This window comes from Mustela nigripes, chromosome 4 (genome assembly GCF_022355385.1).
Source record: "Mustela nigripes isolate SB6536 chromosome 4, MUSNIG.SB6536, whole genome shotgun sequence".
Classification (NCBI taxonomy): Eukaryota; Metazoa; Chordata; class Mammalia; order Carnivora; family Mustelidae; genus Mustela; species Mustela nigripes.
This window is the reverse complement of record NC_081560.1, coordinates 105,224,671-105,240,984: the sequence shown is the minus strand read 5'-3', so window position 1 is coordinate 105,240,984 and position 16,314 is coordinate 105,224,671. Positions and strand designations below refer to the sequence as shown.

General features: G+C 47.1%; 1 long non-coding RNA gene and 1 other non-coding gene across 2 annotated transcripts; both read right to left on the bottom strand.

The window, feature by feature from the left end:
* Positions 1-9,351: 9,351 nt before the first annotated feature.
* LOC132017043 (U6 spliceosomal RNA) lies at positions 9,352-9,454 on the bottom strand. The gene has a single exon (XR_009404127.1). It is a non-coding gene; the product is annotated as a U6 spliceosomal RNA (small nuclear RNA).
* Positions 9,455-12,332: 2,878 nt separating this feature from the next.
* Positions 12,333-14,462, bottom strand: LOC132015150 (uncharacterized). The gene is made up of 3 exons (XR_009403563.1): positions 13,921-14,462; positions 13,186-13,798; positions 12,333-12,765 (listed from the first exon to the last, which is right to left on the bottom strand). It is a non-coding gene; the product is annotated as an uncharacterized LOC132015150 (long non-coding RNA).
* Between the last annotated feature and the right edge of the window lie 1,852 nt (positions 14,463-16,314).

The window sequence follows — 16,314 nt, the reverse complement described above, 5'->3', positions numbered from 1 at the left end:
CCTGAGTGAAGGCAGCAGCTTAACCCACTGAGCCACCCAGGCGCCCCTGAACTTGGATGTTTATAGCAGCTTTATTTTTAATTGTGGAAACATGGAAGCAACCATGATGTCCTTTGGTAGGGGAATGGATAAATAAATTGTGGTATATCTAATAATAGAATGTTGTTCAATTCTGAAGAATTAAGTGCATACCACTAAGGGAAAGAAGCGAGCCTGAAAAGACACCATATTGTATAACTCCAACTAAATAACACTCCAGAAAAGGCAAAATTATGGAAATAGATAAAAGACGGGTGGTTGCTAGGGTTTAGAGAGGAGGCAGAGCACAAAGGATTTTTAGGGCAGTGAAAATATCCCATGTGATACCATAATGATGGTTACATGTCATTATAAATTTGTTCAAGTCCAGAGAATGTGCAATGCCAGGATGTACACCTAATGTAAATGATGGATTCCTGGTGATAACAATGTGTCTGAATAGGCTCACCAACTGTAATAAATGTGCCCCACACTCCTATGGGGGATGTGGATAAAGAAGGAAGCTACACATGTGTAGGGGCAGGGAGTACATGTCTCTTAATTTTGGTGTGAACGTAAAACTGATCTAAAAATGGCTCAGTTGGTTGAGCGACTTTCTTTGGAGTCCCCAGATGGAATCTCACATGGGGCGGTGAGGGGGTCCCTCTGCTTCGGGGGAAGGGGCGGGTCCCTGCTCAGAAGAAGGTCTCCTTCTCCCTCTGACCTTCACCCTGTCATGTTTGCTCTCTCATTCTCTCTCTCTCAGATAAATAAATGAAATCTTTTTTTTTTAAATGGACTTTTTTAAAAAGATTTTATTTATTTATCTGACAGAGATAATAAGTAGGCAGAGAGGCAGGCCGAGGGGGGAGAGAAGCAGGATCCCTGCTGAGCAGGGAGCCCGATGCGGGGCTCAATCCCAGGATCCTGGGATCACAACCTGAGACTTTAACCCACTGAGCCACCCAGACACCCCTAAAGTCTATTTTAAAAAATACAGGCACCTGGGTGGCACAGTCAGTTAAGTGTGTCCGACTCTCGGTTTCAGCTCAGGTCATGATCTCAGCATCAGGAGATCCAGCCCCGTGACGGGCTCGGCGGTCAACACAGAGTCTGCTTGAGATTCTCTCTCTCCCTCTCCCCCTGCCCCCCACGCCACCCTCCACATACATGCATGCTCTCTCCCTCAAATAAATAAAACTTTAAAAATAAATAAATAAAGATAAAAAATAAAAATGCATGCTAAAAAAACCTTCTCCATTTGCAGACAACATGATTTTGCATATAGAAAATCCTAAGGAGGGGGTGCCTGGGTGGCTCAGTTGGTTAAACTTAGGGCATGATCCTGGGGTTCTGGGATGGAGCCCAGAGTCGGGCTGCCTTCTCAGGGGGGAGCCTGCTTCTTCCTCTCCCTGTACCCCTCCCTACTGCTCATGCTCTCTCTCATTCAAATAAGTAAATAAAAATCTTTTTTTAAAAAAGACAAAAACAACAAAAGAAACATATATAGATAAATTGGACTTCATCAAAATTAAAGTTATTTGTGCTTCAAAGAATACCACCAAGGAAGCATAAAGAATGGAAGAAAATATTTGCAAACCATAAATCTAAGGGACTTGTATCTAGATTATATGAGAAAACTCTTACAACAACAATAAGATAAATAACCCAATTTAAAAAGGGACACTAAGGATTCGAGTAGACATTTTTTCCAAAAAAGATATGCAAAAGGCCATATGAAATGATGGTCAATGTCTCTAGTCATTAGAAAAAGTCAAATCAAAACCACAGTGAGGGGCGCCTGGCTGGCTCGGTCGGTGGAGTGTGTGACCCTTGATCTCAAAGTTGTGAGTTCGAGCCCCATGTTGGGGGTAAAGGTTCCTTAAAAATAAAATCTTTAGGGGCATCTGGGGGCTCAGTTGGTTAAGCATCTGCCGTCAGCGTTCTGGGATCAAGCCCCACACTAGGCTCCCTGCTCAGTGGGGAGCCTGCTTCTCCCTCTCCTCCTTGCTTGTGCTCTCTCGCTCTTTCTCCCAAATCAATAAAGAAACATATAAAAATAAAATTTTTATATAAAAAATATATAAAATATATAAAAACATAAATAAATAAATAAATAAAATTAAAATCTTTTTTGAAAAACCACAATGAGATCCTATTCCTCACTCCCCAAGATGGCTGGAATCAAAAAGACAGACAATCACAGGTGGGGATGTGGAGAGATGGGAACCCTCGTCCACCACTGGTGAGACCGTGAGCTAGCACAGCTGCTTGGGGAACAGCTGGGCAGTGTTACAGGATTCCCTTGCCTGTAGCGTCCAGGGTTCGTGGTCGAGCAGCTCTGAAGAATGAGGAGATAGACCAGATAAAGCAACGTTTATTGAGCAATAATGCAAAGAAGAGGGAGCCAAACCCAGTTGGTTGCTTCTGGATTTTCTAAGTCTAGGGGGTTTTATGGGCTTGTGGGCAGGCTGTTTTAATCCGATTTACCATTCATGCGCATCCAGTCAGGTTTTTGTCATCTATCACCTGGGAAAGGGTGGAGGGTTCCTTCCAGGGTGGTGTCAAATCCTTTTAAGGATGGTTTCCTCTTAGGGCAGGGGTTCCTGGTTCTTGTCTGCCTTTCTTCCAACTATCCTTCCTTAGCAGTTCCCGAAAAGGTTACACAGAAAGTTACGTAAAATCTGGCAATCCATGCCTAGGTACAACCTAAAAAAAATAAAAACCTAGATCCACACAGAAGCTTGTATGTAAATTTTCCTGGTAGCATTACTCATAATAGCCATGAGTAGAAACAATTGATCAATTCGTAAGAGCCAATCAATTCAATCAATAAAATAGCCAACCAATTCAATCAATTCATTGTAGACCAAAGTGGAAACAATGGATAAACGGAGAAACAAAGGTGCTACATCCATTCCACGGACTATTGGTCAGCAGGAAAAATGAATACAGTCCTGGGCACCTGGGTGGCTCAGTTGGTTAAGAGACTGCCGTCGGCTCAGGTCATGATCCTGGAGTCCCAGAATCAAGTCCCGCATTGCGGTCCCTGCTCAGTGGGGAGTCTGCTTCTCCCTCTGGCCCTACCCCCTCTCCTGCTCTCTCATTCTCTCTATTTCAAATAAATAAATAAAATCTTTAAACAAAAAAAGTAATAAAGTCCTGATTCTTGCTACCGCTGGAATGAACCTTGATGACAACCTCCTCAGTGAAAGAAGTCAGACTATAAAAAGCTAAATAGATATGATTATAAATATTAGATTATTTCATTTGTAGGAAATGTCCAGAACAGGCGATTCTCTACAGATAGAAAGCAGATCAGTAGTTGGGGAGGGATGAGGGTTGGGGAGAAATCAGAAGCCCATGAGGACTGGTGGAAAGTTTCTTTTTGGGGTGACAGAAAGGTTCTGACTTGATTATGCTGATGGTTGCCGACGTCTTTTACTACATTAAGGCCCCTCAACTGTGCACTTTAAATGAATGGTATGTGAGTTATATATCCCTCAAGCTGTCACCTTTCAAATGAAGACTGCATACTTTACAGTCCATTTATAGAACATTTCTCATCTAGAAATGGGTGGGTGTGAACATAAAGAAGCAGAAGGAAGGAGTTCTGTTTCAGTGATGAAACAGATCTGTATCTTAAATGCGGGAATTTCTATGCAGATCCATACAAGTTGCAAACACGAATGAATACAGGTTTTTTGTTTGTTTTAATTTAAAAAGTGATGAAAAGTGGGATGCCTGGGTGGCTCAGTTGGTAAAGAGTCTGCCTTTGGCTCAGGTCATGATCCCAGGGTCCTGGGCACCCTGCTCAGTGAGGAGCCTGCCTCTGCCTCTCCCTCTCCCTCTGCAGCTCCCCCTTTTTAAAAAAGATTTTATTTATTTATTCAACAAAGAGAGACACAACAAGAGAGGGAACACAGCATGGGGAGTGGGAGAGGAAGAAGCAGGCTCCCCGCGGAGCAGGGAGCCTGATGTGGGGCTTAATCTCAGGACCCTAGAATCATTACCTAAGCCAAAGGCAGACGCTTAACAACTGAGCCACCAAGGCATCCCACAAATAAATAAAATCTTAAACAACAACAACAAAAAAGATGAAGTGTGAATAAGACCTATAGCCTAGATCACTCTTTTTTTTTTAATTTTATTTTTTTCAGCGTTCCAAGATTCATTGTTTATGTGCCACACCCAGTGCTCCAGGCAACACGTGCCCTCCTCAATACTCACCACCAGGCTCACCCAACCTCCCAATCCCCTCCCCTCCAAAACCCTCAGTTTGTTTCTCAGAATCCACAGTCTCTCATGGTTCATCTCTCCCTCCAAATTCCCCCAACTCACTTTTCCTTTCCTTCTCCTAATGTCCTCCATGTTATTCCTTATGCTTCACAAGTAAGTGAAACCATATGATAATTGACTTTCTCTGCTTGACTTACTTCACTCAGCATAATCTCCTCCAGTTCCATCCATGTTGATGTAAAAGTTGGGTATTCATCCTTTCTGGTGGAGACATAATACTCCATTGTATACATGGACCACATCTTCTTTATCCATTTGTCCGTTGAAGGGCATCTTGGTTCTTTCCACAGTTTGGTGACTGTGGCCTTTGCTGCTATGAACATTGGGGCTATGAACATTGGGGTACAGATGGCCCTTTTTTCACCACATCAGTATCTTTGGGGTAAATACCCAGTAGTGCAATTGCAGGGTCATAGGGAAGCTCTATTTTTAATTTCTTAAGGAATCTCCACACTGTTCTCCAAAGTGGCCATACCAACTTGCATTCCCACCAACAGTATAAGAGGGTTCCCGTTTCTCCACATCCCCTCCAGGACACGTTGTTTACTGTCTTGTTAATTTTGGCCATTCTAACTAGTGTAAGGTGATATCTCAATGTGGTTCTTATTTGAATCTCCCAGTTGGCTAAAGATGATGAACATTTTCTCATGTGTCTGTTAGCCATTTGTTGTCTTCTTTGGAGAAGTGTCCGTTCATGTCTTCTGCCCATTTTTTGACATGATTATTTGTTTTGTGTGTGTTGAGTTTGAGAAGTTTTTTTAATAAATCTTGGATATCAGCCCTTTGTCTGTAGTGTCATTTGCCAATATCTTCCCCCATTCCGTGGGTTGCCTCTTTTTTTTGTTGACTGTTTCCTTTGACGTGCAGAAGATTTTGATCTTGATGAAGTCCCAAAAGTTCATTTTCACTTTTGTTTCCTTTGCCTTTGGAGACATGTCTTGAAAGAAATAAACCTAACCAAAGAGGTAAAGGATCTGAACTTGAGGAACTACAGAACACTCATGAAAGAAATTGAAGAAGATTCGAAAAGATGGAAGAGCATTCCATGCTCATGGATCCGAAGAATAAACACCATTAAAATGTCTATACTAGGGACGCCTGGGTGGCTCAGTTGGTTGGACGACTGGCTTCGGCTCAGGTCATGATCCTGGAGTCCAGGGATCGAGTCCCGCATTAGACTCCCAGCTCCATAGGGAGTCTGCTTCTCTCTCTGACCTTCTCCTCGTTCATGCTCTCTCTCACTGTCTCTCTCTCAAGTAAATAAATAAAATCTTAAAAAAAAAAAAATGTCTATACTACCCAGAGCCATCTATACTTTCAATGCCATCCCGATCAAAATTCCACCGGCATTTTTCGAAGTGCTGAAACAAACAATCCTAAATTTGTATGGAACCAGAAAAGCCCCCTAATTGCTAAGGAAGTGTTGAAAAAGAAAAACAAAACTGGGAGCATCATGTTGCCTGATTTCAAGCTTTACTACAAAGCTGTGATCACCAAAACAGCATGGTACTGGCACAAAAACAGACACATAGACCAATGGAACAGATTAGAGAGCCCAGATATGGACCCGCAACTCTTTGTGGTCAAATAATCTTTGACAAAGCAGGAAAAAATATCCAGTTTTGGAAAAAAGACAGTCTCTTCAATAAATGGTGCTGGGAAAATTGGACAGCTATGTGTAGAAGGATGAAACTTGACCATTCTTTTACACCGTACACAATGATAAACTTGAAATGGATGAAAGACCTCAACCTGAGGCAGGAATCTATCAAAATCTTAGGGGACAACATAGGCAGTAGTAACCTCTTCAACATCAGCCACAACAACTTCTTTCAAGACATGCCTCCAAAGGCAAAGGAAATAAAACACTCTTGTGCCAATGTCAATCTCCTGATTTTGAAACTGTCTTACCCCCAGAGGTCACTGGTTGGGGGAGAGAGGTGAAGGGGACACAAGACTCTGTACTAATTGTGCGGCATCCTGACAGCCAATAATTATTTAAAGATAAAAAATGTAAGATTAAAAAAAAATGTAAGATTAAATATAATTTTCCAAACTTGGAATGCTCTCTCTTCTGAGAAATGATGATTTCTCCATTGCTACAGGTTTTTTTATAAAGATTTTATTTATTTATTTGACAGACAGACATCACAAGTAGGCAGAGAGGGAGGGAAGCAGGCTCCCCGCTGAGCAGAGAGCCCGATGAGGGGTCTCTGAACCTCCCAGAACCCTGAGACCATGACCGGAGCCAAAGGCAGAGGCCTAACCCACTGAGCCACCCAGGCACCCCCATTCATTGCTACAGTTTGAAAAAGGTTACATGACTCCGTTATCAAGATGGCAAAAAATATATATAGTTAGTTTGTCCAAGGGCTGGCAACCAGAAAGTCTTTTCTAGAGCAAAACTTGGATCTGTGGCTCTGCAAGCCATGGGATGCCCTCCACCCCCACCCTGGGGTTCCCCAGGCCTGAGTGTGTGATCTGGAATGTGGAATTCTCCCAGAAGTGCCTGGAAGGGCCAGCTGCCCTCAAGGGCTCCAGGTGACACAAAGCTCTGTTTCTTCTGAGGCTGACACAATGTTTCAGTTCAGCTCTCAACAAGCAAACCCAGCCCCAGCCCCAGCTCTTACATAATGACGCTAGAAGTAGACAGGGAGTAGGGGAGAGGCTCTTTCCAGAAACATCTTCAATAAGAAACAGAGCAACTTCCAGCTCCAGGAGACATCTGAAGTTGGAGACCAAGTCTTACTTTTGAATCCTCCCCCATCCCACCCCACTCCCCACCTCAGTGCCTTGCCCAAAACAAGAGAAACACCTTCTGGATGAAGATCTTAAATTGTTCCCTCTCAGTCCTAGCGGGTCTCAACTACAGCTACACATTAGAGCTTTTAAAACATCTGCCACAGCCAGTTCCACACCAGAACAGTTAAATCAGATTTTGCTCTTGTTTTTCTTGCTTTCCGATTTCACAGCACCCTCAATGTCCTTCTTACATCGCCCTCAGTGGTGAGCTTCTGAGGGATGTTTTTTATGAAGACCTTCAGTAGAGGACAAGAGTTATCCATCCCCAGGAGGTTTCAGTCAAGTCAATATCCAGTTTGGGGCTTATCTAAGCGACCGTCAATTTATTGTCTCTACATTAGAGTCAGCAAGCCGTCTTGCTCAACTATAGACCCCAACCATTAAAATCAGAAACAGACAAGAGACAAGACAACTCAACTCATGCTGTCACTGAAACCCATGGTTCTCATTTCTCATTGCAACTTCTTGAGGCATGGAAGATGTTTTGCAATGACTGGAACATTCCAATTGCCAGGTTGGGAAAGCCCCGAGAGCAATGAAACGCCTTAGAAGACCACCCCCACAGGTGCCCCCACTGCCGCGCCCACGATCACATGCTGAACAATCCCCACCCCCAACCTCACGTAGGATCTCTGGCTCTCTGCCTGTTCTGTCACACCTGACCCAGCTGCCAGCACTTGAAATAAGTGTCTCCCTTTCTCTTTTCCAAAAACCTTGTCTCTTGAGTTATGGGCTTCTCTTGCTGCAGGTCTATCTGAGTTTGGTTGGCAACAGCATTGGCAAACCCAGCTAAGAGCTAAGTTTTCAATTTGTCCAGCCCCTCCCCCACCACCCCGACCTGGGTTCTGGGCTCATTCGCTCATTTCCGAAGTTCGTGCCCGTTCCAGATCAATGGGTAACACCTGCACTTAGAAAGCATAAACCCCAAAGAGCAAAAGTTGTACAGCGAAAAGCAAGTCGACTTCCCACCTTGGATCCCCAGAGGCCATCCTATGTACCAGCTTACGTTTTCTCCCAGACAGAGCACAAGCAGGGGGAGAGGCAGAAGGAGGAACAAAATTTTCGCTGAGCAGGGAGCCTCCTGTGAGGCTCAAACCCAGAACCCCGGATCATGAGCTGAGCCGAAGGCAGATGCTTCATGGACTGAGCCACTCGGGTGCCCCTGGGGGTAGATTCTTAAAGACACCGTCCAGTACTGTCATTGTCGGACACCACAGAGGTGAATGCTCATGGGCCAGGCTCATATTTGATAAATTAGCCAGCCTGTCCTCATTCCTGGTCATTTGTGAGCCTTCATGACCTTTCCCCTGTGAGGGCATAAGCTGTGGCATTCTATACTCTCAACCCCAGGGAAAGGAAGGGTACAGCCACACAAAAATGTCCATTCCGGAGTTCTGGCTTTCAGATTACATCTTGAAACAACAGGATGAGAGAGAAAGGTTTTGAGTTTCAAAAGTCAAAGCCCCAAGGGACTAAGAGCGTCTGTTTATGGCAGAAATCATAGATTTGGGTGAATGCAAAGGAGTAATTTTTTTCCTGCCTTAGGAGATTCTCTGAACTGAGGAAAGGAGAAAAAATTCAGAGGAGCAGAGAGAGATGAGGCACTGGTGAGACCCCGCGAAGGGGAGGATGTGACAGAAACCCAAGTTAGTTGGAAAATCTGAAAGCCAAAGGGCCTGTGCTCACTTCCCTGTGGTAACTCTTGAGGGGGAACCAATCCCCACAGTGAAATCCCAAGCCCAGGACGGCACAAAGTGTACTAGTAAAGGAACAGGAGTCAGCTGCTATGGGTAGAATCTCCACAGTAAAATATTTATACACTTTGAAATTTCTTAAAAAAAAAAAATTTTAATTCCAGTGTAGTTAACATACAGTGTTACACTGGTTTCAGGTGTACAACATAGTGATCCAGCGTTTCCATACATCCTTCCCCTCCCCATCACTGACAGGTGCACTCCTCAGTCCCGGTCACCTGCCTCCTCTGCCCTCCCCCACCCCTCCCCCTGGTAACCATCAGACTATTCTCCACAGTTAAGACTCAGGTCCTTGGTTCTTCTCTCCGGGTTTTGTTTTTTGTTTTGTTTTGTTTTTGGTTTTGGTTTTGTTTTTCCCTTTGCTTATTTGTTTTGTTTCTTAAATTCCACATATGAGCGAAGTCATATGGCATTTGTCTTTCTCCCACTGGATTATTTCACTAAGCAGGACCCCATGATATCTTCTAGACCCATCTGTAAGAATACAGAACACTTCACGAATTTGCAAGTCATCCTGGCTCAGACGCCATGCTAATCTCTGTATCATTTCCAATTTTTAGTATATCAAAGTGAGCACTGAAATTTATTTATTTTTTTTTAAGATTTTATTTATTTGAGAGAGAGGGAGCACGAGAGCACAAGAGCAGGATGGGGGTGGGCAGAGGGAGAAGCAGGCTGCCCCGTTGAACAGGGAGCCGAATGTGGGGCTCAAATCTGGGACCCTGAGATCATGACCTGAGCCAAAGGCAGACTGACTGAGCCACTGAGCCACCCAGACGCCCCTGAAATTTACTTCTCTTTAAAGTAAAAGCCCAGGTTGAATGTCCAGGGTTGGAGGTGTGCTCCCCACTATGCGGAACCCAGGCTCCTCTGCACTGCTGCTTCATCTGCAATGGTCTCAGCATCGGAGTTCAAGTTCTGGGTGGCAAGACAGAGGAAGAGACAGTGACAAAACAAGGGAACCCACAAGCTGTTTCCTAAGGGCAGGCTAGGGACACTCTTGCATACTTCTTTTCTTTTAAAGATTTTACTTATTTGAGAGAGAGCGCGCGGGCAGGAGGAGAGTGAGAGGGACAAGCAGACTCTGCACTGAGCACAGACCCCAATGTGAGACTCGATCCCAGGACCCTGAGATCATGACCTGAGCAGAAGGCAGATGCTTCACCGACTGAGCCACCCAGATGCCTAGCTCTTGCATATTTCTATCACAGTCACTAAACAGGAGGTTAGTCATCTCGTATTATGGATTGAATTATGTCCCTCAAAAAGATATGTTGAAGTCCTAATCCCCATGTCTGTGAGTATGACCTCATTTGGAAATAAGATCTTTGCAGATACAATCAGGTTAAGATGGTCATCAAGGATGGGCCCTAATCCAACATGACCCATGGCCTTGTAAGAAGACAGAGAGACACAGACACTGGGAGACACGTAGGGAGAAGACAGCACGTGATGCGGGCGGGCAGACATCCCTCTACAAGCCAAGGAACTCAGGGAATGTCAGCAAGCAGCAGAAGCTGGAAGAGGCGAGAGGATTCCTCTCCTAGCGCCTCCTGAGAGAGGGCCCGTGACACCTTGATTTCGGAACTCTAGCTTCCAGAACTGTGACACCATAAAGTTCTGTTGTTTGAGCACACCTAGTCTGCGGGACAGAATGGATGGTAGGGAGCCACTGTGGCTTCCGAATGGGATAATGATGTGAAGAAAGTTGTTCTAAGGAGACTGTCTCCTTATTGCGCCATTAGGATACTTAGCCACTGGTATAGCAGTCAGCTGGGGCCAGATCTTAAAGGATCTTGAATGGCAGTCTTCGGAGTCCTCCAAGGGTGGATAACACCCAACACAAGATGCCCGCATTCACTCTTTGAGAGGATCCTGAGACAAGGTCATGTGCAAAGGAAAGGCTGCCAGCAGAACTTTCTAGACTCCTGCAGCCCACATCTTACATAAATGAGCCAAAGATGGCCTCCATGTATCAGTCCCTAGGCTGTTCATTCCTTCACTGTGGGCTGAGACCCAACAGCACTCCCTCATTCCCAGGGCAAAACTCAAATTTTTACATATCCCCTTATTTACAAAGTAGCTCTAACCAGCAGATTTTTAGCCATTTAGAGCCTGCCTGCTTCACATACCTTGCAAGGCACAGCTCCCCCCACGTCTGTGATCCAGAGATAAGATAGAGTCTGATAGTTATAAGACTCCAAACTGCCCTTTGACTCAGACACTGCCCCCTACCCTGCCCCCCATGCCGCTGAGCAACAGTAGCTAGAACTGTAAGCCCCCTCGCTGAGTCCCACCTCCCTGGTCATTCCCTTGCCTCCTTCTGCTGGGTGGGGGCTCCTTCCAGCTCACTTTAAGCTTCTCAGGCCCTCACAGACTCCCCTGCCCCCCCGCCCTTGCTCTCTTGTTCAAACCCAACCTTGTTAAAACTGGTGTGTGTTTTACTGCCTCTCAAGGTCGTATGTTTTTCTTTGGCTGGGCCCCAAATCCCTCGAACCTCGATACCTTACCCCTCTGAGTCCTTCCAAAGACTGCAGCTGAGGCTAGGACCGAGATGCTCGAGTCCAGGCCCAATTCTTCCTGGGTAAATCTTCTGATTCCAGACCAAAGGGGAGAGAATGTACTGGGGCTGAGGGGATGGATACTACCCAGAGGCCTGGAGACTTGGCCCTGAGTTAGCACAAGGGAAGGGCAGCTTTGGGGATATGCTCGGGATGCCATTAAGAAAGGATACACACTCCTGGGGCGCCTGGGTGGCTCAGTAGGTTAAAGCCTCTGCCTCAGGCTCAGGTCATGATCCCAGGGTCCTGGGATAGAGCCATGGATTGAGCCCCACATCGGGCTCTCTGCTTAGCAGGGAGCCTGCTTCTCCCCTCTCTCTCTCTCTGCCTGCCCCTCTGCCTACTTGTGATTTCTGTCTGTCAAATAAATAAATAAAATCTTAAAAAAAAAAAAAAAGAAAGGATACACTCTTTTTTTTTTTTAAAAGATTTTATTTATTCACTTGACAGAGATCACAAGCAGACAGAGAAGCAGGCAGAGAGGGAGATAGACGGAAGCAGGCTCTCCGCTGAGCAGAGAGCCCGACGCGGGACTCGATCCCAGGACCCCGAGACCACGACCCGAGCCGAAGGCAGCGGCTTAATCCACTGAGCCACCCAGGCGCCCTGAAAGGATACACTCTTTAGTGAAAAACACATACTGCATGGGATTGCTTATATGTGGAACCTTAAAAAAAAAAAAAAAGCCAAATTCATAGAAACACAGCGTAGAAAAATGGTTGACAGAAGCTAGGATGGGGTGGAAATAGGGACATTTGGTAAAGGGGTATAAATGTCCAACTGTAAGATGAATGAGGTCTGAGGAGGTGATGAATGTGTTAATTAACTAGATGAGGGAATCCTTCCACACTATGTACCTAACTGTATCAAATCATTGCGATGTACCCTTCAAATTTTTTTTTTTAGAAGATTTTATTTGTCAGAGAGAGCGCGCGCATGGGCGAGAGAGAGCACAAGCATAGGGAGGGGTAGGTAGAAGGAGAACCAGGCTCCTCATTGATCAAGGAACCCAACACAGGAGTCAATCTCAAGATCCTGGAATCATGACCCCTTGTAATTGTATATGCTGATTATACCTCAACAAAGCTGAGATTTTTTAAAAAGGGGGGGTACCCACTTTTAGGACTATGTCTGGTCGTGATCTCTTCCCTGCATTCAGCACAAATGATCACTTCCAGAGCAGGGTCTGGGGTCTAGCATCTAGAAGGCAGGCTCGAATGCACCCTAGAATGCCGTCTCCTGGAGGGCCTGAACTCTCTTGTGTGTGGTCTGCACTCTCTCCCTCCAGTCCTTGGAACAGGGCCTGGCTCACAGACGTCCCTTAACAGACACTGAGAAAGAGAGGGAGAGAGGTGAGAAAGGGAAGGAGGGAAGAATGATGGACTTCCCTCCAGGGACGCTCTCCACGCTGGGCTGAGCCAGGTTCTACGGCCTTCTAAGGAACAGCCCCAGAATCTTCTGGGCCCAAAGAATCCTTAACAAAGACACCCCCCTTCCTCACCCCAACCACAAATACCAGTGAGTACACGCTTCCACCTAGGAATGTCCCCTCGGGCTTCCGCGGTGTACAGACCCACGTTTTCACTGTCTGCCGGCCACCTCCAGGAGAAGGAAGCGGACAGGGCTGGCATTCAGGCTCAGCACAGCTCCGCTCCGGCCCAGGTACGCCCCAGCTCAGCGGACTTCTGTCTCCAGGGTGGAATTTCCCTCCCCCACCCTCCCCAGTCAAGAAAAACCTTCCTCACCCGTACCTCCCACTGCTGCCTGCGCCCCATTCAGCCTCTCCAGGCAGAAGCGACAGTCAGCCCACATCAGCCGCATCAGCCACAATCCTGGCCAGAAAACTCAGCGCAGGATTCTCGGACAACGCTCCTCTCCCACCCTCCCTACCGGGGCCACCAGCTTGGAAACTGACTTCAGGAGGAGGAGCAGGTAGAGGGGTGGGCGGGGAGGCAGGTGAATCCTGAGAGCTCGCGAGAGGAGGTGCCCGCGGGGCATCCAGCAGGATAGGAAGCTGTGGCTCTCGGACTGCCTCCTCAGTTCCTCGCCCGGCCCCGTCCTTCCCAATCCCCAGCCAGACGCTCCATCCAGGTCCGGGGCTCAGCTCTCGGCCGACGCCCACCTAGCTACCGCCGACGTCACAGGACTCCCGCTATCTCATTGGTCGAAACCTTGCGTGGGAAGGAGGGGGAGCTGTGGTCCCCAGTGCCGCGGGAGGCGGTTTCCGTGGCGACTGCAGGAAGGAACCCAGTGGGGCGTCCCCCGGCCGCCCCGAGGAGACGGGATCCCCTAGGGCGGAGGCGGCGACGTCCTTAGTGCCTGGAAACCGGAAGCCGGATCTTCCCAGCTCCGGCCGGGCCGCACCTGCGCGGAAGGGAAGCGCGGTGAGGAGGCGGGCGCCGGGCCCCCAGTCTCCGGCCCCCAGTCTCCCGCCCCCGGCCCCCGGCCTCCCACCCCCAGCCGAGCGCCGGCCGCCAGCTCCGTACTGCTCACGCTGGCGCTGGGCGTGTTCTCGTCCCGTGGAACCGCGGGAAGGGACCGTCCGCGCCGGCCCGCGAGCGGCTTCAGCGTCACAAGCAGAGGTTCTTGTCGACCCCCGGAGCCCTGCGGTCCAGACCTGGCGTTGCCCCTGACCCCCGTTTTCTCATCTGTAAAACAGGGATGGTGAGAGCTGGACCGCCGAGCGGGAGTGCAGGGGCGCTAGGGCCCCTCTAGACTGCTGGCTCCAAGCCCGGGGTCCCTCAGCTGCCAGGGGTCTTTAAGGGGTTCGAGATGAAGGCCCTTGCCCCAGTCCCACAGTTAGTGGCTGAGTCGGGACGTAGGTCGCTTCCAGCGCTTCGAACCAGCAAGGCCCTGGGGGATGGGGGATCTTCCAGAGCCAGCGTGTCCTCACTGGTGGACGGGACTGCGAATCCTTCAGTGGGGTGTCCCTGCAATTATGGGAAACTATTTCCCCCTTTAGCAAGTTTGGCCTCCCGTGCTTCTCCCTCCCCGAACCCTCAATTCTGTAACTCCCAGGGACTCAGCTTCCTTCTCTAGTCTCCTGATCGCTTCATGCCCCCCCCCACCCCCAACCTCCTGTATCCCAACCTGCTGGCATCTCCTAGGTTTACTATCTCCAAAGACAAAGCCACAGATCCATAATTAATAGTTTTGTAGTTTTTAGCGCAGGAACACAATTGGGTGCAAGAAAAATAATGAACCAATGTAATTATGAAGCTTAAGGAAATGATACCAAGATATAATGGAACTGCTCTGCTAGGCACTTAAATATTCGCATCCCTCTGGCTACTGGCCCAGGCTCACTTTTCACCTCCAGCGCATCTCTGCAGATGGTTCCCAGATCTGTTGCCAGCTCATCTCTCTCCTGACCTGTGGACTCAGCTGTGTACTGTGCAATGTCCTCATTCTTCCATTCGAGAACATGGGCCTCCTCACTTCTCTGGGTGGGTTTCAGGAGGAACAAATCCATGAAAGACAAGCCCCCACTTCTGATCTAACAACATGGTAAGGGGGGGGGTGCAGGCAGCGGGCCACCTACCTCGGCTGGCAGGAATGAGGGATGCTGTGTGAGGGAACTGAGCGCCTGAACACAGTTTGCTTAGTCTGATGCTTTGAGACCCATGAGATTCTAGATTTCCCAACTCAGGCAGGAACTGAAAGTGGACCCTAGCAGAGTGAAGCTACAGAGAGCTCTGGGCTAGGGAAATCTTTTGATATACCGTTTCCTTCTTTCTCCTCTAATTAACTCAGGCCTTCTGGAGCTCGAGGCTCTCAAAAACTTTTATGGATCCCTTTCTCCTCAAAATGTACTTAGTGCACGTTCTTCTCCCTGACTAAAACATTCCTGACTCCATGTCCCGGCCCTGCCACCTACATCCTCACCAGGCTATTTGTGACCCATCCTTCTGATCTCAACTTAGATGTCACCTCTCTTAGGAAGTCTTCCTAAATCTAAAAAATTGGTTAAATATAATTAACTGTATACATATCACAGTATGTAGGAATGAAGTGACACATGTCTAGGATTTACCTTAAAATTATGTTGAAAAGGATAAAGAGGGATAAATGATCAAGAGTGACCAAATTTTGATACTTAATGAAGTTGGAGGATTGTATGTGAGGATTCATTATACTAGTCTCTCTTCCTTTGCATATATTTGAAATGCTACCAACTAAAAAAGAGAGGGAAGAAAAGCACATATATACAATATACAAAATCTTGATTAGGAGTGATAAGGCCACACGTAGACCCCTTTGCCTTTGGTCAACATCCTGTTCTTTGTCTCATGAGTGATTGGCTTAGAACTATTTGTCCCCTTGAAACTAGGTAGACAAAAGGGTGCCTGGGTGGCTCAGTCAGTTAGGCATCTGCCTCTGGCTCAGCTCAGGATGTCAGGGTCCTGGGATCGAGCTCTGCAGCGCCCCCTGCTTGTGCTTGCTTGTTCTAGCTCTCCCAAATAAACAAAATCTTTTTTTTTTTTTTTTTAATAAAAGAAAAAGAAACTAGGTAGATACAGAGATAAACATTGCCCATTCCACTGCCTGAGACCTCTCCTAACTGCAAAACAATCCCACTGTTTAGTTCTCCACACCTCTAACCTGCCCACTTATTCCTACCAAAATCTCAGGCAAAACCGCACTGTCTAGACACTCTGACCTTCAGGCCTGGGGAGATATCTCTGGTGCAACTGACTGATTGACAAGTATTTATCTTTGTCTGTACTATGGTTTCATAGTATTCCTCTCCACTATAGATACTGTCTGTCCTCCTCCCCAGCATCAAGCACAATGCCTGACATAGGGTCGATACTCATTAAATATTTATTAAAAAGTGGTCATTCTGTGACTCTTCTTTCTGGTCTAGCGATGAGGATTCT